This window comes from Monodelphis domestica, chromosome 7, assembly GCF_027887165.1.
Source record: "Monodelphis domestica isolate mMonDom1 chromosome 7, mMonDom1.pri, whole genome shotgun sequence".
NCBI classification, from domain to species: domain Eukaryota; kingdom Metazoa; phylum Chordata; class Mammalia; order Didelphimorphia; family Didelphidae; genus Monodelphis; species Monodelphis domestica.
Genome location: NC_077233.1, coordinates 37,323,592 through 37,345,567, shown reverse-complemented (window position 1 = coordinate 37,345,567; position 21,976 = coordinate 37,323,592). Strand labels below are relative to the sequence as shown.

Below are 21,976 nucleotides of genomic sequence, written 5' to 3'. Positions count from 1 at the left end.
TTCTTTCCTTTGTCTTCCTCAAAAAAAAAAAGAATAAAATAGCCTCAAAGAGTAATAGTTTGGTAACTATATTATGCTTCAGATGTAGTTCTTCCCTTAATTCTCCTAGGATTTTTGTTAGTCTTTTCCTCAGGAGTGCTTTGATCAGTCATTCAGAAGTCTACAGTGTATTGTATGTTAGTAATTATCACGGAGCTTTTTCTTTAATTGGATGTTAAAAACAAGAAAATATCTATTATGGTGAATAATCATGAAGCAATAGCGAGGTCATCATTTTGTTTCCATCTGTTCTTAATTACACTGTAGTTTAATATAGAATAAAATCAAGGGATGGGCCATCAGTATCCAGTCTCTAAGCTATTTGATCAGGCTTAGCAAAGGATGGATGCCCAGAGAATGTTCCTGAGTGAGAGCAGTAAATGTGACCAAAAGATGCTTTAACTGGCCTCGATTCACAGGTATATAGTGTTTCTTCAAGTTAATTCAAAAAAACATTATTTATTATTTGTGTGTTCATACCATCAGGTGAGGTTTAGTGCTCTGCAGCTAGAAGGAGATAGATAATCTGTATTCCGAAAGGTTCCATTTCAAGGGAGCTCATCTATATGTGGCACCCATGAAACATTCTCCCTTTATTCTCCTTTTAAAAATGTAAGGGGGCAGTATTTCTTTTTTTTTCTTTCTTTTTGTTTTTTCCTTAATTTTTTTAAATCCATACCTCTGTCTTAGAATCTATCCTAAATATCACTTCCAAGGCACAGGAGTGGTAAAGGCTAGTCCATTGAGTTAAGTGACTTGCCCAGGGTCACACAGATCTGAGGCTAGATTTGAACTGAGGTCCTCCCAACTCCAGGCTTCGTATTCTATTCACTGAGCTACCTACCTGCCCTTTTCCTTAAATTTTAACAGTAGCATCCTGTTTTGGTTGCAAATAGGAAGAACTAGATTTAAATTCTTTTTCTGATATATACTAGCTATGTGACCTCAAGCATATTATTTAATCTCTTGGTTCCCTAGTCAACTGATGATGCAGTTTTGTCTGCTGCTGCTGCTGCTGCTACTACTACTACTACTACTACTACTGGAGGCTTAGACACTTATTAACTATGTGACCCTAGACAAGTCACTTTAACCTCGGTTTGCCTAAGATTCAGTTAGATGAATAGAGTCTGACCTCAGTGAATAGAATCTAACCTCAGATACTTACTAGCTGTGTGACCCTGGCAAAGTCTTTTAACCCTGCTTGCCTCAGTATCCTCATCTATAATATGAGCTGGAACAGGAAAATGGCAAACTGTGCCAGTATTTTGTCAAGAGAATCCCGAAGAGGGTCACCAAGAGTTGGATATGAGTGAAATAAGTAGAGCACAAAAAAAATCTCATAGCCAGTGAGTGGCTGTAGTTGGACTCCAGGCTCCTGATTCCTACAACCAAATCTTATTAATAATAAATAATAAAAGTTTAATAATAAATAAATAATAAAATGAATCTCAAGTTCCCAACAGTGGGATGACAGATGAAGGAATGCTGAAGGATTCCATCCTTTTAGCTGTGAATTCAGTATCATTTCCCATGAACCAATTTTGACATTGTGTTTCTTCTATAGACAGAGAGGACTTTTTTTAAGGGATATTATCCTCTCTATTTTCCTATTTTAGTAAATAGCCCCTTTTTTCTATTAGAGGAAGGGGAGAAAATAATGTCTCTTGTTTGCATTTGAAATAGCGAATTTTTATTGCATATAGTTTATTAATATACCATCAATTTAGCACATGAGTAACAAAGGGGAGAGTATTTCCAGAAGTGACTAACATAAAAATAAAATCTCAATAAAACTTCTAAAGAAAACTGTCCCATTTGTCAGAGATATGATCATAGGATTTTTAAACTGAAGCTACACTAGCCTTGTCTCATTTTGAACATGTGGAAACTGAGGCTCAGAGAGTATAAATGATTGAGACTCCATAGATAGCAGAATAGGTCCTCATCCCAGATCATTGGACTCCATGTTGATATCATCTCAATTATACCAGATTTGTATTTTTTAAAGTTGTTTTTATTATCATGCAAAACTCACTTCCATTATTATTGTAATTATTGTAAGAGCACACTCATTCAAAACCAAAGCCCCAAAATAGAACCATAAATACACTCGTGTGAAAGATATTATGCCTTGATCCCCCTCCATCTGACTCCCAACAGCTCTCTCTCTCTGGAGTTGAATAGTATTCCCCATCATAAGTCTTTCAGGATTGTCCTACATCATTGCATTGCTGAGAATAGCCAAGTGTTAACAGTTGGTCATCATACAGTATTGCTATTACTGTATATCCTGCTCTCCTGGTTCTGCTTATTTCACTCTACATCAGTTCCTGCAGATCTTTGCAGCTTTTTTCTGAAGTCATCCTCCTTATCATTTTTCTAGCACCATAGTATCCCATCACCCGTGTATACTCAGTTTGTTCAGCCATTCCCCAATGGACAGACACCCCCTCAATTTCCAATTTGTTGCCAACTACAAAAAAGAGCTGCTATGAATATTTTTGTGCCAGTGGGTCCTTTCCTTTTTTTTAAATGATCTCTTTGGCAGGCAGACACAGTAGTGGTATTGCTGGATCACAGGGCATGAAGTTTTATAGCCCTTGGATGTCCCTTCTAATAAATTTTTCATGCCTATTTGTTGTTTTGTCTTTATAGCATTTCTATTATGATTTTGGCAAATCTGATCACCCTCGAAAGTACCAGGTCATCTCTGCCTTAGGGCTTTTGGAATTCTTGTGAAGCAGGTCCGCTTTGTCTCCAACCTTAAGGTGGCAGCTTTGAGGACCTGCCAGGCTTTCCTGAGAAGTCAGATCCCAGGACTGGGAGGCTGTACCATCGCTTTATTTATGATGATGTCTGAGCTTGTGGCTTGTTGCTGCAGCTGTCACACATCTCAGGTTGACATTCAGGCCCAGCTGATTCTGGGGTCACAGGACTTTGACAGGGAGCAGGAGATCCTAAGGGCAGTCTAGTGAAGGCTGAGAAGGAGGTATTCAGAGAGCTATTAATAGTTAGCCTCTTGCCCAGGACCTCACCCCAGGGATGATGGTTTGAACTTCATTTAATTGGATTGCCCCCAATAAGATCATATTACAAACAAAAGGTTTTATTGGAACACCTGATGCCAGGGTCTATATTAGAAATTGTATTCCAATATGGCGCATGGCTGTCAGTAGCACCTAATATAAATCTCTTTCCCCTCCATTCCCCACAGTCAACATATGCATCCAGTGTTTGCCAAATAGTATCTCATACTGCATGAGGGTAATTTATAATTTTAGTCTACAGTAAATAAGTAAAACACCACGATGTTCCCCAAAACACATTAACTGCTCCTGCTAAAAAGGAATTGAGAGCCTGAGTAGCAGGGGAGGAGGAAAAGATTTTGTGTGTGTGTGTTGCTCAATCCATCTGACTGTCCCATTTGGTAAAGGCAAGGCACAAAGAGAGGTAGATGCTCATTCTTCACATCTCTCATTACACAGACCATTTTGAACCCCTCCCCAGTGTCTGCACAAATTGTGATCAGGTTTTGCAGCTCGAGCCCCCACATCGATCTTCTGTTTGATAAATTTCAACAGGTGCTTGCTCGTGGCTAAAACATTTCGGTGGATGGCTCCCCATTGGTGTTCAAGGGAGAATTATTAGCCATTAGAGTCTGATGGAGTATGCATGGTATGGGATCCAGCTTTAGAGTCTGCGTGATCATTTGTACTGGCTAAATATAACTACGCCAGGAGAGGAGAGGCTCACAGCTGGATTTTGCTAATTGCTTCCTTCATGATTTTTTAACTTGATTAATAGAAGAAATTTAATTTACTCCTTTTGAGGCTGAATGAACATAAATATCCTAGTAGTTCTTTACAAAGGAATTCTCCCTTGACATTCCTCAGTTGTGCTGATGTGTGATGAAGGTACCATCTAATGAACAAGATCTTAAAAGCCAAGGTCTTTTTTTTTTTATTCTGGGATAGACACACATCTGCAATAACACCCCCTTTAGTGCCTCACATTGTTATGGAACTGACCATGAATTCTTGAAACCTTTGCCAGAAAGAGTAACAGATGTGTTAGGCTTCAGTGGATAGCACAGTGCCTGGCACACAGGAAGCACTTAATGAATAAATGCTTGACTAAGACAGAGAGGCATTGAGTGCAAATGGGTCAGGACCTAGATGGCTAAGATCTTGGCTAAGATTCTTTAAAATTTTATTTGATTCAGTGCTTTAAATTCTCTCCTTCCTACTTCCTTTTCCATTCAGTCCCCAATTGACAAAACAAAACAAAAAACAAACCCTCTTACAAACACGTATAGACAAGAAGAACAAATTCCTTTATGTCTGGCTTTGTCTAAAGAGGTTCATCACCAGAAGTCTGAGCCCAGCAGCTCAATAAATTCTTACTTTTTATTATTTATTTCATGTATATCTTGTCTATGCTTTGTGGTGGTTCAATCATTTTTAGGAATGTCTGATTATTGATGACTCCATTTGGATTGCAAAGATAGTGGAGTGGTTTGCCATTTCCTTCTACAGCTTTTTTTGCAGGTGAGGAAACTGAGGCAATAAAAAGGTCAAATACCTTCCCCAGGGTCATGCAGCTAGTAAGTGTATGAGATTAGATTTGAACTCAGGATGGTAAATCTTCCTGACTCTCTCTGCTGCATTACCTACTGGCTCTTAGGCATATACCTATTTTCTCTACTCAATAAATGCTTTTTTGAGGAGAGAGCTTGTTGTAGTTCTTTGTGCCTTCATTGCTTAACCCAGGGCTTGGCACATAGAACAGCTGCTTAAATGCTTGTTGATTAACTGAATAAGCAATCACCTTGGAGTTGTTCTACTCAAAAAGGCATTGAATGAATTCGTGATTGTTTGAAGGAGCTTCAGCTACCTTTTTGAAATTAAAAAAGGAATAAGAACAGAAGAACGAATAAGACCTTAGCTAAAAATAAGATGCTCACCACATTTCCTCTTCACAACCTTACCTTTTACACATTTCAGTTAAACCATCTCGATGCCACGAATAGATGTTTATTTGCAAAAGACTTGGAGCTGAAGCTCTGCTTTAATAATAAAAGGCATATCACCTCCCCAGCCCAAAAAGGGAAATTCCATACTAACCAATATGTATGTAAGTTAAGCATCAACACCAATTAATCTTTATTAATTACATAATTAGTTCATACATACATAAGTTCATAATCTTGCCCTGGGTGCCTTAGGAGAGAAAGGACTCTTATTATTCAAGGAAAAGCTCCAGAGATACTTCCAAAGTCTCTCAGTCAACATTCATCTCTTTTAGGAAGCAGTGTGTATGGCACATCAGAGAGAGAGCCTGCTTTGGAAACAAAAAGAACCTCAGTTAATTCTTGCTTCATGCAGGCTGTGTGACGTTGGACAAATTAATTAAAATCTCTGGGCCTCCATTCCCTGTTCTGTAAAATGAGGATGTTGAGTTAGAGGTAGTTTCAAGCCCTACATCTATGATCCATGAAACACAAATTCTAAATACTTTGGCTCAAATAGAGATTTTGTAGTTGTTGTTATTTCTTTTTCAGTTGGGTTGGATTCTTCGTGGCCTCATTTGGGCTTTTCTTGGTCCAGATACTGGAGTGGTTTGACATTTCCTTCTCCAGCTCATTTGACAGACGAGAAAACTGAGGCAAGCAGGGTTTAAGTGACTTATGTGGGGTCGCATAGCTTACAAGTGTCTGAGGCCAGATTTGAACTCAGGAAGATGAGTCTACCTGACTCCAAAGCCCAACACTCTCTCCATTGAGCCATCTAACTACCTCCTTCAATAACTATTTAGCAGCTTTAATAGTTTCAAATCACACTAAGGCTTTTGGGACACCCTGTTTATAAATAATCGTTGCATCATTACGTGTTTTAATGTATCAGCTTAGGCTTCCTCTATGTTTTAGGGTAAGATAATCAAAATGAGCATAGGATTCAAAATAAGGAAAATCCTCATGATAGGCACATTGCTAATTAAGAGTTAATTAGCTATAAATAAGGAGACAGACAGACAGAGAGGAGAAAGAGAGAGAGGGGGAGAGAGAGAGAGAGAGAGAGAGAGAGAGAGAGAGAGAGAGAGAGAGAGAGAGAGAGAGAGAGAGAGAGAGAGAGAGAGAGAGAGAGAGAGAGAGAGAGAGAGAAGAGAGAGAGAGAGAGAGAGAGAGAGAGAGAGAGAGAGAGAGAGAGAGAGAGAGAGAGAGAGAGAGAGAGAGAGAGAGAGAGAGAGAGAGAGAGAGAGAGAGGAGAGAGAGACTGCAAGTGTGTGCATGCGTACTCTTGGCTTTTGTGGAATGTTTGCATTCCTCATGTGTGGCCTTAAGGATGAGGTCTGACATTTTGGCTGGCTTGCCTGCTTCAGTCTTTCTGCTTTTATTCTAATATCCTGATGCTTCTTTTTATCTCTGAAGGCACCATGGCTCAGGCTCATCTTACAGGCAGTTCTAAAAGTATAGCAACCTTCCAGTAAAGGTTCATTTCATTACAAACTGGCTGAAGGCAGTGAATTTATATTCAATCACTTCTTGGAGTGTTTGCCCCCAGTTTCCCTAGAAAGGATTCACTCCAATATCCCCTAAATGGATTTTTTGGCCTTTCTTTCAGGCCTGCGTTTGACATTTTCTCAAGAATGTTTATTTTTTAATTTACAACTTTGAGAGGTTTATTTTATGAGATGGGTTTTATGCAACAAAAAATAATGGGTTCAGAGAGAGAGAAAAAACCTTGTGAATTTGAAAGAGACTGCCATGAGGAGGAATTATTCATTTCATTTGTCAAGAAGAAAAGACAGCTAACATGAAAGTGGAAAGAAGGTTTCGGGTCTCATTTCACATGTGGTGCAAGTCATATTTCATCTATCAGCATACTGTGTGTGTGTTTATTTGCCATTAATATATATATTCTGGTTTTCTTTTGGAGAGAAGTACTTAGGATATGAGCTTTATGTTGAAGATTTTTGCAGTCTTCTGAAATCAGTGTTATTCTCCATCTACCCTTTTTGCCTTTTTTTTTTGCTGATTGCTTGAATATTTTATTTCCTATGAACATAAGAGCCTAGAATCACAGTATGACTTTTATTCTTCCTATTGTTGCTAATTCCCTATGGTTTTCAGGCAAACAACTTTTATGTATCTCGAGCCGTACTCAGAACTTTGTAAACAATTCTGTACTGCCCAGTTAGTAGTGAATTTAGAAACAGACGGTAGCAACGGCAGTTTACTTGCTGAACTCTTCTTTCCTTTTTCTTTTCATGAAGGCATTAAAAAAGCCCTATATCTCCCCCTCCTGCATCCTAAAGCCCAACATCATTGCGCTCAATTCTCTGGCTGCCTTAATTTGCTATCGTATGGCAGAAAGAGTGTGTTAGAAGACTCCAGGGTCATGAACCATACCATCTATTCCTTGGTTCATTTCACAGCTTGCTCCTTTCTTAATACCTTGAGGTCCATCTTCTTTTTCCCCTTCATTTGGCAAGAGTGACTTTTCTCAGGGCTGGGAATGGATGGACCTCTTGCTGATTCTCTTTTGTTTAATGCCCTCCTTTTTTCTCCACTTAAAAAAGTGCATGCCATCTCCATAATGACAGCATTTGCTACACACTTTTGCCACAAATGAAATCTGGATTGATCGAAAATTATAGACCTGTACATTTTTAATGCGAGCATCTTCTTTTTGTGGCCATTTTTTTAAAATGAAGATAGAACACAAGAGCAGGTTTTGATTATCGATAACAGATTTGCCTTAATATGAAAGTCCCTTGATAGAATGTGATGCTTGGTAAGCTGAACTCCCTTTACCTTTTTAAGTAAATAGGGCAATTATGAGGCTTCTTTTGAGACAATTAATATTTGCTCATTCAGTGGTGCTAATGGCAATTTGCTTTGCAAGAGCCCTTCTGTGATGTTAGCCTTCCAAGACGTTCGGAATGGGGAGGAGAGCCCAACAGCTGGAACCTGAGTTTTCTGCCTTGTTTCTATTTCACAACCCTGCTCTAGTCAAGTATTTCATTTGGCAGTTGGGACTTCCTTCATCTATTTTCACCAGAGGTTTGTTCACACTCAAAGATGTCTCCTGAACATCAGAAGATTATAGATTTGGAGCTAGAAGGTACCTTAAAAGGCATCAAGCCCGTCGGAGTAAGCTTTAGCAAGATCAAGGTGAGAGAAGGATAAAGTAAAGCAAATGGTTTGCTTTAAGGGGTACCATTTACATAAATGAGTATTTCAGGTGGTCCAGAAGTCATTCAAAAACCTTTCCATAAACCCAAGGTAGCAGTTGTTCATTGGTGGCAAAAAATCGGTCTATGACTATCCTTAGAGTAACAAAAACATCCTCCTCTATTATCTACACATCCTCACTTAAGCAAGCATCAGGTCATCTGTTTAAATAGAATAAATATAAAAATAGCATTCTGTCCCCTTTGTTTTAAAGGGAATTTTCATTTGAGATCTTATAGAAGTCAGCCGTTGGCTTTGCCAGCTTCTGACCTTCGTCGACTTGGGTTTATTTGCATTTGGAGGATTTTGACAATTTGCCTCATCTCCCTGCTTTCTTTCCTTGGACTGAAAGTTATGGGCTTCTTATAATTTGTTTTTTCCAGCCATGATATAATCATTAAGTGTCCCTAATGAAGATGGAAAGTTTAATAATGGAAAGTGTTACAAATTTCAATTTAATCATTCCTAAATTGATTAGTTAGTTTCACTCACATGCCTGGCCATTGAAATGGAGGCAGCTAAAGACACAGTCCACCGTGGTCTGATTTTGATAGATGTGGCTTTGGTGGGGTTGGAATTGAGTTACTGAATTTACTCATCCCGCAAACGATGTTTGCATTGTCTCCGCCATATGTGTGGAAGGGCCAGGGGAAGGTCATTAGAAGCTTCAGACTGAGGGCATGTTTGGGTTAAAGTGATTTTGAACAGGCAGCATGGAGGTGAGTCAATTAAAAGGGAAATCACACTGTGAGATGCTCCAGAGAAGCCTGCTCTAGGCTGGTCAGTTGTGAAGTCCCAGAGGCCTATTTAAAAGAGTCTGAAGATTCTGTAAGTAAATGTCTACTCTTTGCCTCGGGCCACTTAGCCAAAGACAAATGACATGTATAAGGTGAAGCCTATGGGTGTTGTGTTGTGTTTTGTTTTGTTTTTAAAAGGCACCTATAAACAGATTCTAACTGCCAGCTCTAACAAAGCCAAGGTGAAAAGAATGAATGCTGCCACTTCCCAGGTAGCTAGCCTGCTGAAGGAATGAACACAAGTGCTGGTCTAGAATCCCATCTATTTTTCTGATTTCTGATTAACTGCAGCTCCTTTCCCTTTGCCGCTGGCCTTGGTTCTGCTTCAGTCTCTCTCCATTTTTTTTTCTGATGTCTGTCTGTCTATTTCCTTCTTCCCTCCCCTATTTCTTGTTCTTTGATATCAATAAGATTTCTCCTAAAGAACAGCATTAGTTAGTTTTAGTATTAATTTCCAAAGATTTTAAGTTTAATTTCTCCCATCCCTAGCCACCCTGCATGCTGTTGCAGGGATGAAGCTTCCAGGGATAATGCTTTGTATTTTAAATTTTAAATCAAAATAGGTTGCCTATACCTTGTTGCTAAAAGATCAGGCGTAATTGCTTGCGTGTTTCTGTGTACTGTTTTCATCTAAGATCTATGAACTTAGAGCTCGTAACTTTACTTTGGATGGCATGGTGGATCTAGGTAGTGCAATGGAACCTTGAGTTCAGATCCAGCTTCAGACACTTACTAGCTGTGTGACCCCAGGCAAGTCACTTAACCCTGTTTGCCTCCGTTTCTTCATCTATAAAATGAGCTGAAGAAGGAGATGGCAAACCACTCCAGTGTCTGCTAAGAACACCCCAAATGGGGTCACAAAAGGACGACACAATTGAACAACAAATTCTACAAAGAAGCTGACGTGACTGAAAACTGACTAAACAACAACAATTTTTAGCTTTATTTTGAACATGTGATCCAAATCCTTCATTTGTAAATGGGGAAATCAAGACTTATAGTAGTAAAATGATAATTTAAAGTTATACCCTTGGTAAGGATCAGAGTCAAGATTCCAAATTTTCCAACTCCAAATTCAGTGCTCTTTTTACATGTAAATATTAAAATATAAAAAAATATATATTTAAAATATATATATTATAAATATATAAAATATAAAAAAATATTTCACTGTTGTTGCCATTTTAATTATAGTTTGCCCCATTATACAGGAAGCTCCTTGAGAGCAGATCTTGCCTTCTTTCTTCCTTCACACCCTCAGAGTTAGCATAGTGCCTGGCACACAGTAGGCATTTTATCAAAGCATGTTGACTATAACTAACACAAATGATTTATTCTGATCGATGGGCAGCAATGAAGAACCTACTCTATGTGCTAGGTACTAGAGATTCAAAGACAAATGTGAAATAGCCCTGCCTGCAAGGAGCTTCTTGTTTACTTTATTCTAGAACTATTGGGATAAATATGGCAGATGACTTTGCCTGGACCCAAGTAAGATTTCAACATCAGAAATAGTGGGAGGAAGACAAGAAAGAGCTGGAGCAATGGAGGTATTGATGAATTAGCATTAGCTGGTAAAACTGGTAGAAAAGGGCAAACCCTGAACCAACTGGCAATTGATATTCTGAGCACATATTCATGTCACACACTGGCAATAAGCTAAAAATGCCTATGATGGGTGCCATGGCAGACCCTTTGGGAAATTTAGGTTCTCTTTTCATAGATAGATAAATGATATTGTCTAATAATAACTAACATTTCTTTAACATTATAAAGTTTGCTGATATTAAGTCAATTCATCCTTATAATCACCCTGGACGACAAGTGCTATTATTATCCCCATTTTACAGGTGAGAAAACTGAGGTAGACAGACATTAAAGAGACATGCCCAGGGTAGTAAGTATCTGAGGCCAGCTTTCAACCCATGTCTCTCTGAACCCCAGTGCAGTGCTTTGTGCATTATAGTGCTCCCTAGCCTTTCTTGGAATATTAGTAGCTCATAATTTGTCCTGTAAATTTGATGGATTTGCTTACTAACAGTCTTTGAGAATAAACTGGTCAGTATACAGATACTGAATGAGAGAGAAAAGGCTAGAAAACCATGTAGAAAATGTGTTGAATTCAGTCAGAGAATCTGGGTTCAAATTCTGACTGCTTTTACCTTCATGACTTCAGACAAGTCATTTTACTTTGATGCATCTTAGCTAATCATTTTTAAATTATATATTATAAAATGATTATAAATTGAGAGGATTAAACTCAATTTCTATGACCCCACTTGCTCTAAATGTAGGATTCTATTTTTAAAGTAACAAGAACAGCAAAACCAATATTTCTGGAGGTCCCTGAACTCATGAGTCTCAAAGGGATTTGGCATCCAAATATCTAATTCAGTCTCAAATTGTACTTTCCAGAAACAAGCTAAACAAAGAACATGCTGCTGTGTCTCCTCTGCCCTGATCAGATCACCTTTGGGCAACCTCTTTTAGAAAAGACCTTAGTAACCGAGAATGCATTGAGTTGAGATAGCCACAATGGCCTGGGCATCTGGAAACTAGTCATATGAAGACTGGTTGAAAGGGGGTGGGAATATGTAGACCAGAGAAATGACTGTCTACACATATTGGCAGGTTATCTTATAGAAGAGAGATTTTAAATTCTTCTTGTCCCCGAGAGCAATGGGAGAAAGTTAAAGGGAGGTAATTTCAACTCAGTATAAGAAAAAAAAAATCCCTACCAGTGATGTCCAGAAATGGAATATTGTCTGCCCATGGTTACTTCAAGTAAAGACTAGGTAACCAGACTTCATTTTTGGGTAGGACTGGACTGGATGGTCTCCATGTTTCTTTCCCAATCTGAGCAATTATCATAGTATTTGATATAAAAAAAATTTTTTTGCTTTTAAAAAAAGTAATCCGTCCATCTTTCATAAAAGTGTTGCCATGTAAATAGTACTTTATATTTTATTTTTGTCCTGTGAACACTATTTTAATCAGAAGTAATATTTTCTAATCCTGTAAAAACCTTGTAGCTTAAATCAATAAACGTTTGATGAATACGTAGCCTTAGGATAGAGTGCGGACTGATAAATGATAATTGTGGGAATACCTGGCAGCCAGACCCGTGCTTTTATGCAATTAAATGGCTAAAGCTTTCAGGCAGCAGCCCCGCATTTAATGATAATTGTACAAGGAGTACACAGCTTTAGTCAAATTTGCTGTGGGCAGATAAGATGGAGACTTTGGCCCCAACTATATTAAACCATCACACAAAAACGAAATCACTCCCGCCATCAGGCATTGTGTGATCTTTTGCTGTCACTCTCAGTGAAATTGAATAATGCTATCTCTGAAATACCAAAGGACCGAGCAGCATTGGTAAGATTGCCTTCTGTTATTAAACAGCCAGATTCATTAAAAAAAGAAAATAGGTCCTCATGGTAGACTCAGTTTTTGTGGGGCTTCTATGCAAATGCCTGTAAAAATGGCAAGGGGAGGTTTTAGGAGCACTTTTAATTATAAAGTACCATTGATATGATGCGACTGATGTCTGCTGTTCCATTTTTCCCCCTGATATGAAAGAAGCAATGTTTTGTGGATTAAGAGAGAGAGTCTGCTGAACTTGGACTGGCCCTTACTAATTATGTTACCATAGACAAGTCACCTAACTTCAGTGCCTCAGTTTCCTCATCTACAAAATGAGAGGGTTGGACTGGATGACCGTTAAGCCCTAAAAATGTGGATTTCTGATCTGAAAAAATAAGAATAATATTAACAACACTTTTCTGAGTCCTGAATGGATATAGAAAGTGCTTTAAAAACTTTAAAGATAATCTATTGTTTTTTTTTTATTTCATAGGGTTATTATGAGAATGCAATGAGTAAATGTAAAGCATTTTACAAACCTTGTCATTCTGTGTTATCATCTTATGATGTTTGTTGTGTTTAATTAACTGAAGAGAGGAAGAGGAGGATATAAGGAATGATATTCAAGAGAACAAGAAATGGGAAATCAGGGAGAAAAAGTATGCTGGGAAATAATCTTGCCTGGCAGTAGGTGGGCTTTTTTGTGTCAGTGTGTTTGTGTCTCTGATTGCCCTGATACCAAACAGTGGCTCCCCGTCTGGTGCTTAACTCACCTGGACAGATTCCAGGAGATTGCCTGTTCCATGTCACCTGCAGATATAAAAATGCTGCTCACCTCTCCATGAAAATTAGGGCTTAACCTGACTCTGCCTTTATGGCTAGTATCTGCTCCTTAGAAGATCTTCATTCATCTCATAGATTTATTCTGATGAGATTCTGGACCTTAAAGTTAACTCCTTTCTGAATACCAGCTCAACAGCTGAGGTCAAATAGAATTCTTCTAGTAACATTCCCCAGATTAGAGAAGAAGAGAGAAGTAAAACATGTGCGAAGGATCCTAATAATTTCTTAGAGATCCATTTTATCTCTGTTTCCTCGCAGATTTAGCAATGTAGATAAGTGTCACTGATCAAGTTTGAAAAACATGCTTCTTTTAATGGTTTTCAGAAAAGGGAAGGGGCTATCTTTAATTCTGGAAGACTCCAAATGTAGTTCTTTAGAAAATATATGGCAGAAACCTTCCATTGAATAGAAGAAAGAACTCTAGTGTCTGAGGAGACCTCTATTCAAAATCTGACTGATGTTGACTGCCTCCCTGAGGCTGTTTCCACATCTATAAAATGACGTGTTTGAACTAGTCCTCTGAGGTCCCTTCTAATTCTAGATCTATGATCCTTCCCACCCTAAGTCTCAGGCTTCTCATCTATATAACATGGGGTTGAACAATGACCTCGAAGAGTCCCTTCTGGTTCCATGGTCCTTTCCCAACCTAAGCCTCAGTTTTCTCATCTACAGAACATGGGAGTCAAACTATGGCTTCTAAGAGACTCTTCCAGTTTCATGGTCCTTTCCCAACCTAAACTACAGTCTTCTCAGCCACAAAACAAAGAAGTTAGAACAGATGATCTTCAAGGTTCTTTCTTACTCTAAACTTAGGAACTTCTAATATTTTTATCTGTAGAATTCTGATTTAAAAAGTAAACTCATGCCATATTTATATTTGATGATGAATTGGGGGTCAGGGGACACATTGATGGAAAAAAAGGTGCACATGTAAATAGTGTTTAATGGAGAGAATTCCATGTCTACAGAGAGAGATAAAGATTTTTTAACTCCTCTCCTTGTCACAAGAATCCCTCTTGGTCTGGAGAACATGGGGGCCAGATGAGAACGCACCATCTTTATTCCCTTTCTGTGGAACACACTTCTAAGCCTGTTTTCAGATTCCTTTGCTCGGCACACTGTGTGTTCCCCAAACACATTCTCCAGACAGGAAGGACTCTCTCCAGGCAGGGCTCTCTGTATCCAGCCTTAGAGATGATCAAATACCACTGCATCCAAGGTGAGGTGTACGTGACATTTTTATCCTGCCATCTCGGTATGGCATCTACTGCCGTGTTTCATATCTTTTGTTATTTTTAATTGGTTGTTCGTATCACCACGTTATTTTATAGCTCCTTTAAAAGAACTCCAGAGACCTCTCCAGCCTTTTTATGGCAGTCTAGTATTCCCTTCTTGCAATAACCATGCCTTGCTGGGCAGGGAAGAGAAGGGAGTCTGGTCATTTCAGAAAGGATGCCATATGCCAGATTTGTAAAAATCTTGTTAACATTGTGTTTTCTTCACAAGAGAATTACCCTCTAGTAGGGGAGAATGGAACTGCCAATTATAACAGGACCCTGCTGCGAATAAACGGAATCTATATTCCCAGGCATCGGGCCGTCAGTCCAGCCAGAACCCACTACTGCCTTACCCTTCTTGTGCCTGATACGTGAAGCTCCAAAGTAAAGCATAATTAGCGTGAATGACAGTCAAGAACATAAATTCCTCCATCAGCCTTTACAAAGATTCTCCTGGGGTGAGAACTATTTGAGAACCTGGGCAGCAGTGTTTGTGATGGAATGTACAGCTCAAGTACCCAGAGGGTCCGGATCAGTTTTAAGATGTTGGTGAATATTTCAGGATGCTGGCAAGTGAATTTCCACAGAGAAAATTGGTGGAAACTTTTAATATCTCAAGCTTTTATTGTTTAAAAGATACAAATCCATCCCTGTAGCTAGTATGCTTTGAAAGGTAAAGATATGGGCAAAGTGAGTGGTGATGGCAGTCGGGTGGCACAGGAGGACACTGGTGTCGATGACTTATCTTCATGATTTCAGATCTGGCCTCAGATACTTAATAGTTGTGTGACCTTGGGCAAGTCACTTAACACTTTGCCTCAGTTTCTTCATCTGTAAAATGAGCTAGAAAAGGAAATGACAAGCCACTTCCATTTCTTTACCAAGAAAACCCCAAATGAGGTTACAAAGAGTCAGAGACAACTGAAATGATTAAACAACAATGAGGTAGGGGTGAGAGATAGGGGTTGAGAGGGGATTGTTCAGCCAGAAGGTCTGGCTCTTCAGAAATCCAGAGCCTGTTTAAGCCCTCTTATTGACTGGCCTTTTACATTCTGCCCTGCATCCTAGTTATTAGCCCAGATACATGTCTTCTGTCCCCTATTAGAAAGAAGGTCCTGGAAGATAGGGCTAGCTTCTTTGTATCCTCCATAAAGCCCTGCAAATTGTAGCCTTCCAATTAAACCTATTGATGAGTTGGAATGAATAAATGAATGAATGAATGAATGAATGAATGAATGACTTGCTGATAACCCTCCAGGCAATATTATTTCACAATAAAAATCATTTCTTTCATGCCCAGCCACAGACATTGAGGACACTGATCTTGTGTAGTTAATTTCCGTTTCCCTAGTACTCGGGGCCCCTTTAATCACATATGTAGATGAGCCCTTCACTTTACAAACTCATTTTGTTATTAAATAGTTGCTAATTGACTCCAGTTTCCCATGTAGTTTGGGGGATTTTTGACAGAGAAAGCTTATAGACGGAATTAACATTCAAAGTGTAGGAGTTCCCTTCATAGAGCAGAAAGCACCCAGAAACATACCAGAAGCTGCATCATTTGTCCTTCGCACTGCCTTATGCCCACTTTGGCAGTCACCTGGAGCAAGGCTTGAATGCTAATCCAGTTCATTTTAAAGGGCCAATAAGATATCTATTGCAATGATACCGAAATTCATTTTGTCATTTATTGGACAAATTGCCGCTTGAATTTTCCAGATTTTGATAATTCTACCATTCAACTGGAAGCTGTCCCTATTGAAAATCTGAACACAGCACAGTAGAGCTGTAAAGAGATCCTCTTTGGCATTTGACTTTTTATGCCATTGAAGGGCTACTCGCCCTTCAGTTTACACTCCCCAGCTTATGCTCAAGCAGAAATGATGTACAGTATTGATGCAAAGCATGAAGGATGGGCTCTAATTTTTTTCCCTGTTAATGAATATTGAAGAAATGAGTAGGATATTTCAGGATTCAGAATAGATGAGATCTCGTGTATTTATTTTCTTCATTACTCTAGCCACAATGGCACCCAAGAGTGCCTCAGAAATGACAACTGGGCAATTAAAGACAAACGTGTGCGGCTCTGTCCCTGCTGAACTGAATCATGACCCTTCTTTTGGCAGCCCATGCCTGAACTCCCATCCTGGGGGAGCCCTGGGTCAGGAAGGAGTTGCAGTTGAGAGAATGTGTACTTTTTTGTGTCTGTGTGACATGCAAGTGATAGGAGACATTCGTTGGAAATGAAGCTCTTATCTCCACCCCATTGAAATGGTTTAATGTCATCGATGCATCATTTCGAAAAGGAAAGGGAGCACAAAAAACAAATCACCTAGATGTGACATTCCATATTTCAGGCACATTCTTAGAAACATTTTACTTTTCCTTAAAACAGAATCACACGCACACACACACACACACACACATACATGATAAATGTGGCGTATTATCCATTTTGAATATAAACAGCTGTGTGCATGATAGCCTAGAGCACCCAGGAGATGAACCACACCAGCATAGATTTGGGGATACAATTTATTCAATTAAAATGTGAAATGTGCCTGAAAGATTCATTTTAGGATAGCGTGATCTCCTAATTCGTGCTCTCTTTCCTTGATGCTTCTTCACCCCTTTTACTCTACCAGATATACTGTTATATATTGTTCATATATGTTCTACATGATAGCATATATACTGTTCATAAAAGGAGTGAGTTGTTTTCTTCTTTAATGAAGTTTGATGCTTAAAATCAATAGACTAAAGAAGGGCACTGTGTGGGTGCAACACTGCATAGGCTCCCAGACTTGATTGAGATATTCATTTTGGTGAACTTGGTTTTGAGGTTATATTGGGAAATCAGGAAAATATAAAAATTAAAAAGACATGAAACTTGTAAAAAAGATGAGAATTAAAAACAGATAAAAAGAAGAAACATATACATATAATTGCATGGATATAATATAGACCTAAAAAATGGCATCTCATTTTCCCCTAGAAGAGCTTTTTTCATTGTGATAAATTGTATGGTTTAAAATTTTAACAATTTGCTGACAAGAAAGACCTGGTGTTTGTGTTTGAGTGGATTCATTTTGAGACATGTCGCACAAATGATAATGAATAGCAGTGGGTGGAAGAATACAGACGTTCACGTCTGATCCATAGGAAGGTCTAAGCATAATTAATTTGCTAGAACAGATTATTGCTAATTCACTTCTTTGCTCTTGATCTATTTATTTCTATACCTAAGAAACTCATTTGCTGGGAGAATTTATATAGCATTAAGTATTATGATCATGGCTGCTCATTTCACAAAAATACATGTGGCAACATAAAATGAACACCTCTTCCGAATTTATAAAATTGCCTCTCTAGTCTGAGACATTAAAGAGAAAATGGAAAATAAGATGAGAGAAGTATTTATTGGATGTCTACGAAGTTTTCTAGTGACGATTAAGGAACTTGAAAAACTATCCAAGACATAGACTGTCAGTCAAGCAGGGAAAGTGTCATTTCAAATGGACTGTTAAGAAGCCTAAGGTTATTGGACCTCAAACAGTAGGTCCCAATTATTTCTGTCCTCTTAATGGCCCAGTCACATCAGGAGCTCACTGATCCAGGCAGTCACCCACTCAACATTTGGCTGAAAGGGTAATCAAAAACGCCAGTTCCCCCTGTAGACACAAAACACAAAAGTGTAAGTGCTGAGAGAAGTACCTCCTGCCCAGAACAGCGTCTAGTCCTATTGAAGTTTAGCTTTGTCATCATTCTTCAGTCTTTTCAATATTGTCCAAATCTTTGTGATCCCATGTGGGCTTTTCTTGGCAAAGATACTGGAGTGGCCTGCCATTTCCTTCTCCAAATTATTTTACAGATGAGAAACTGAGACAAACAGGGTGAAGTGACTTGCCCAGGGTCACATAGCTAGTAAGTGTCTGAGACCATTAGTTTGATGGTGGGATACTTAGCCAGACAGTATCCTGTTGATTCTAGCTAATAAAACAAGATCCTTCAACCTACTTTTCCAGGCTTATTGAATGCTACTCAAACCATGTTTCAGCCCAAAGTGAATTACTATTTATTCTCCTCTTCTTGTACTGCCAGAGGGAGCATGCTACAGTAAAAGAGTATGAGATTTGAACTCTGAGAACCTGACTTTGAATCTTGCTTCCATTACTTCTGATCTGAGTCTGACCAAGCCAGTTTGCTTCCCTTTGCATTAACTTCCTTAGCAGCAGAATAAAGAACTACCCAAGGGGTGACGGGTCCTTCAAATTTAGTATCCTCTCTCTCTCTTTCCCTTCTGCACTCATGTCATTGCTCCAATCTGTGAATGGACTCCCAAACCTATCTCCTGAAGTCCTTCCCTTCCTTTAAGATCCTCCCAGGTAGATGCTGTTGTAGCCATCCCTTTCTAGCTTGGCACTTTCAGAATACATGATCACCTCATCATTATCTTTGATGAGAATGTTATGAGGACCTGGGATGGAAACCTTTCTTTTACACACATAACATTATTAGGCAAAAGAGGTACCATTCTCCTGATGCCCTTGAGCCTTCAGAAGTCACCATTTTTGCCATCCTTCTGATCTGAAATAGCAATTACATATTTAAATATGGAAAACTGCTAAAGCAGACCAAATGTTTAGAGAGTTTTGTTTGCTACCAATTATATATCACAATTTATTTAAATTACATCTAAATCAATCCTTAAAAACAAAAAAAAATTCCTTTTGGTTGCATCTTGAAGTGTAAGGTTGTGAAGTCTGCCAAGTAACTCAAGATTCTTAAAAATGGCAAGACAATCATAATTCAAGAAGCATCTACAAAGTACCTCCTATGAACAAGACACAAAGGTGCAAAAGTGAAAGTGGGACCTTGGGAAACTTTTATTTTACCTGGTTGGAGGGTGAAAATGCAAATGATTTTTTGGTCCTCTCTAAACAAGTCTCCTGGTGTGAACCCAATAATTAGTAGACCAAATAGGAGGGCATCTCCCTGGTGCCAAGAACCAGACACACCAGACATGCTATTTAATTATTGTTGTTATTCTCATCCTCATTGAGAGTTAGTAACTCATACAATGCTCTAAGGTTTACAAGTCACTTTCTTCCCAGCAACCCTGTGAAATAGATAACTCTCAGGATTATCTTATCTGTTTTATAGATTGAGAAACCGAAAGTTCCAAGAAAAGTCTCTTACTCAAGACTTAGATAATAATTAGCAGTCAGGATTCAAATATGGGTTCTTTGCTTTTTTTTTTCCACTGAGTAAACATTGTAAAAAGTATCATTTCCCATCTAGAATATATGGACACTCTTTAAACTCTTGAGTTGCCAAGAGAACAAAGAAGCAAATTCAGATTGTCACCAGGAAGTGAAGCCTTTCTCCTGAATGGTAAATTATTCCATTTCTCCATCCATCATAATTTTAAAGAAGCAGCAAGCAATAATTTATGCAAGCCTTGTGCTCCCTCTGCTGGTTCTGTAATTAACTAATAAGCACCATTGCCATAATTATGATGATGTCATTGATTATTTCTGTACAGACATGAAAATACCCTCACCAGCATGCTAAGTTCAAGCTGCAACATGAAATTGATTTGAAGGAGGCAAAAAGAGGAACAGGGATGGAATAGGAAAATGTTGACTCCAACAACTCATGGAAATTTCTGTACCAAAAACCCAGTTTGGGACACTCACCGAAGATGTCCTCAGGGGGAAAAGTCATTTGCCAGTGTTTAAGCTTGGAGCAATGTCCATTGGTTGCAAAGGATTTTACACCTCCTGGTTTGAAATGGTTTCTCTTAAAATACCAATTTACAAGTGAAGAAGTGTGCTCCGAAATGAGTGCTGACATGAAAAACCCTTAGCAAATCAGAGTTAAGCAGCCCTTGTTTGCTAACAAAGCAATCCATTCCATTGTAAGATTTCTATGGCATTTGGAATCTTGCAAAATGCCTTACATCCGGTATTCTTTCCCTTAGCTTCTTTTGAAAATAACTGGTTTTAACGTAATAATTTTGTATCATCTATGTATGTGCAATGCATTGTGCATGATATACAATTATTTGTACAATATTCTACATATATAAATTTGTGTGCACTAAACTAACTTTAAATAGTTTAAACAGTGTCTATATATTCTGGATAAGAAATGATCCTTTTTGCAGTATTTCTTCAGTATAAAAAATAATGGATTAGGAAGCATTGGACCTTTCTTTGAGTCATAACTGCTAATTACTATGTGATCTTGGAAAAGACAGGATAGCTAGAGGGTACAGTAGATTCAGCACTGGGTTTGGAATCAGGAAGATTCATCTTCATGAGTTCAAATCAGATCTCAGGTACTTACTAACTTTGTGACCCTGGGGAAGTCTCTTCACCATGTTTCCCTCAGTTTCCTCATCTGTAAAATTCTGGAGAAGGAAATGGCAAACTACTGCAGTATCTCTGCCAAGAAAACCCTAATTGAGGGGGCAGCTGGGTAGCTCAGTGAATTGAGAGCTAGCCCTAGAGACGGGAGGTCCTAGGTTCAAATCTGGCCTCAGACACTTCCCAGCTGTGTGACCCTGGGCAAGTCACTTGACCCCCATTGCCTACCCTTACCACTCTTCTGCCTTGGAGCCAATACACAGTATTGACTCCAAGACGGAAGGTAAGGGTAAAAAAAAAAAAAGAAAACCCTAATTGAGGTCACAAAGAATCAGACATGACTAAGATGACTAAACCACAAATCTGGCTAAGATTCTTCTCTCAGAGCTCCCAGTTTCTCAACCTATAAAACAGATAAACTAAAAATATCTTCATTACCCTCTAGCTTTGTGGGAATTGTAGACGAGCTATGTTTTGGTGTAAATGCAGTCAGCCCATGATGTTCTGTGAACACAGGATCCACTCCAGTGATTAGCCAAAGAGAATTTTTAATCTTGGGCTGCTTATTGCTGTCAGCTAATAAATTTCTAGGTTCCTTTCTGCTCCATTTAGTATTAGCTAAGAAAATATAAATTAATTTTGATATTAACTTAAGCAAAGTAGAACAAAATTAGGAAAGAGACTCTCCTAAAAATGTATTTCACATTCAGTAAATTCTATAGTTAAACATGCAGGACTTTGGGGTTAAGTACACAATGGACCCTCCATTCACCTGTACAGTTGAAAGTATAGCTAAATGGTCACATTCAACCCTGCTGACATGAAAATATTGGTCTATATTTCCAAAAACAGAAACTCCATTTTAATATTTCATAACCACATATTAAAAACTTTGTATTGGGCGACATGAACACTATTGTTGGATATGATAACAGACACTGGATAAATTCAAGATTACATGTTTGCTGTCCCCATAAGGTTCTTTATTGGTTAGCATATGGATATGTTCTCATGTAGTACAAATTATTTTAAAGTCATTTCCATTTT

General features: G+C 38.5%; 1 protein-coding gene and 1 long non-coding RNA gene across 3 annotated transcripts in view; one reads left to right on the top strand and one right to left on the bottom strand.

Annotated features, from left to right (window-relative positions):
• Positions 1-21,976, top strand: part of PDZRN3 (PDZ domain containing ring finger 3) — a 281,919-nt gene that overhangs the window by 164,897 nt on the left and 95,046 nt on the right. The gene's annotated exons all lie outside the window — the stretch shown is intronic.
• LOC103106326 (uncharacterized) lies at positions 5,181-20,565 on the bottom strand. The gene is made up of 2 exons (XR_470705.2): positions 20,258-20,565; positions 5,181-5,379 (listed from the first exon to the last, which is right to left on the bottom strand). It is a non-coding gene; the product is annotated as an uncharacterized LOC103106326 (long non-coding RNA).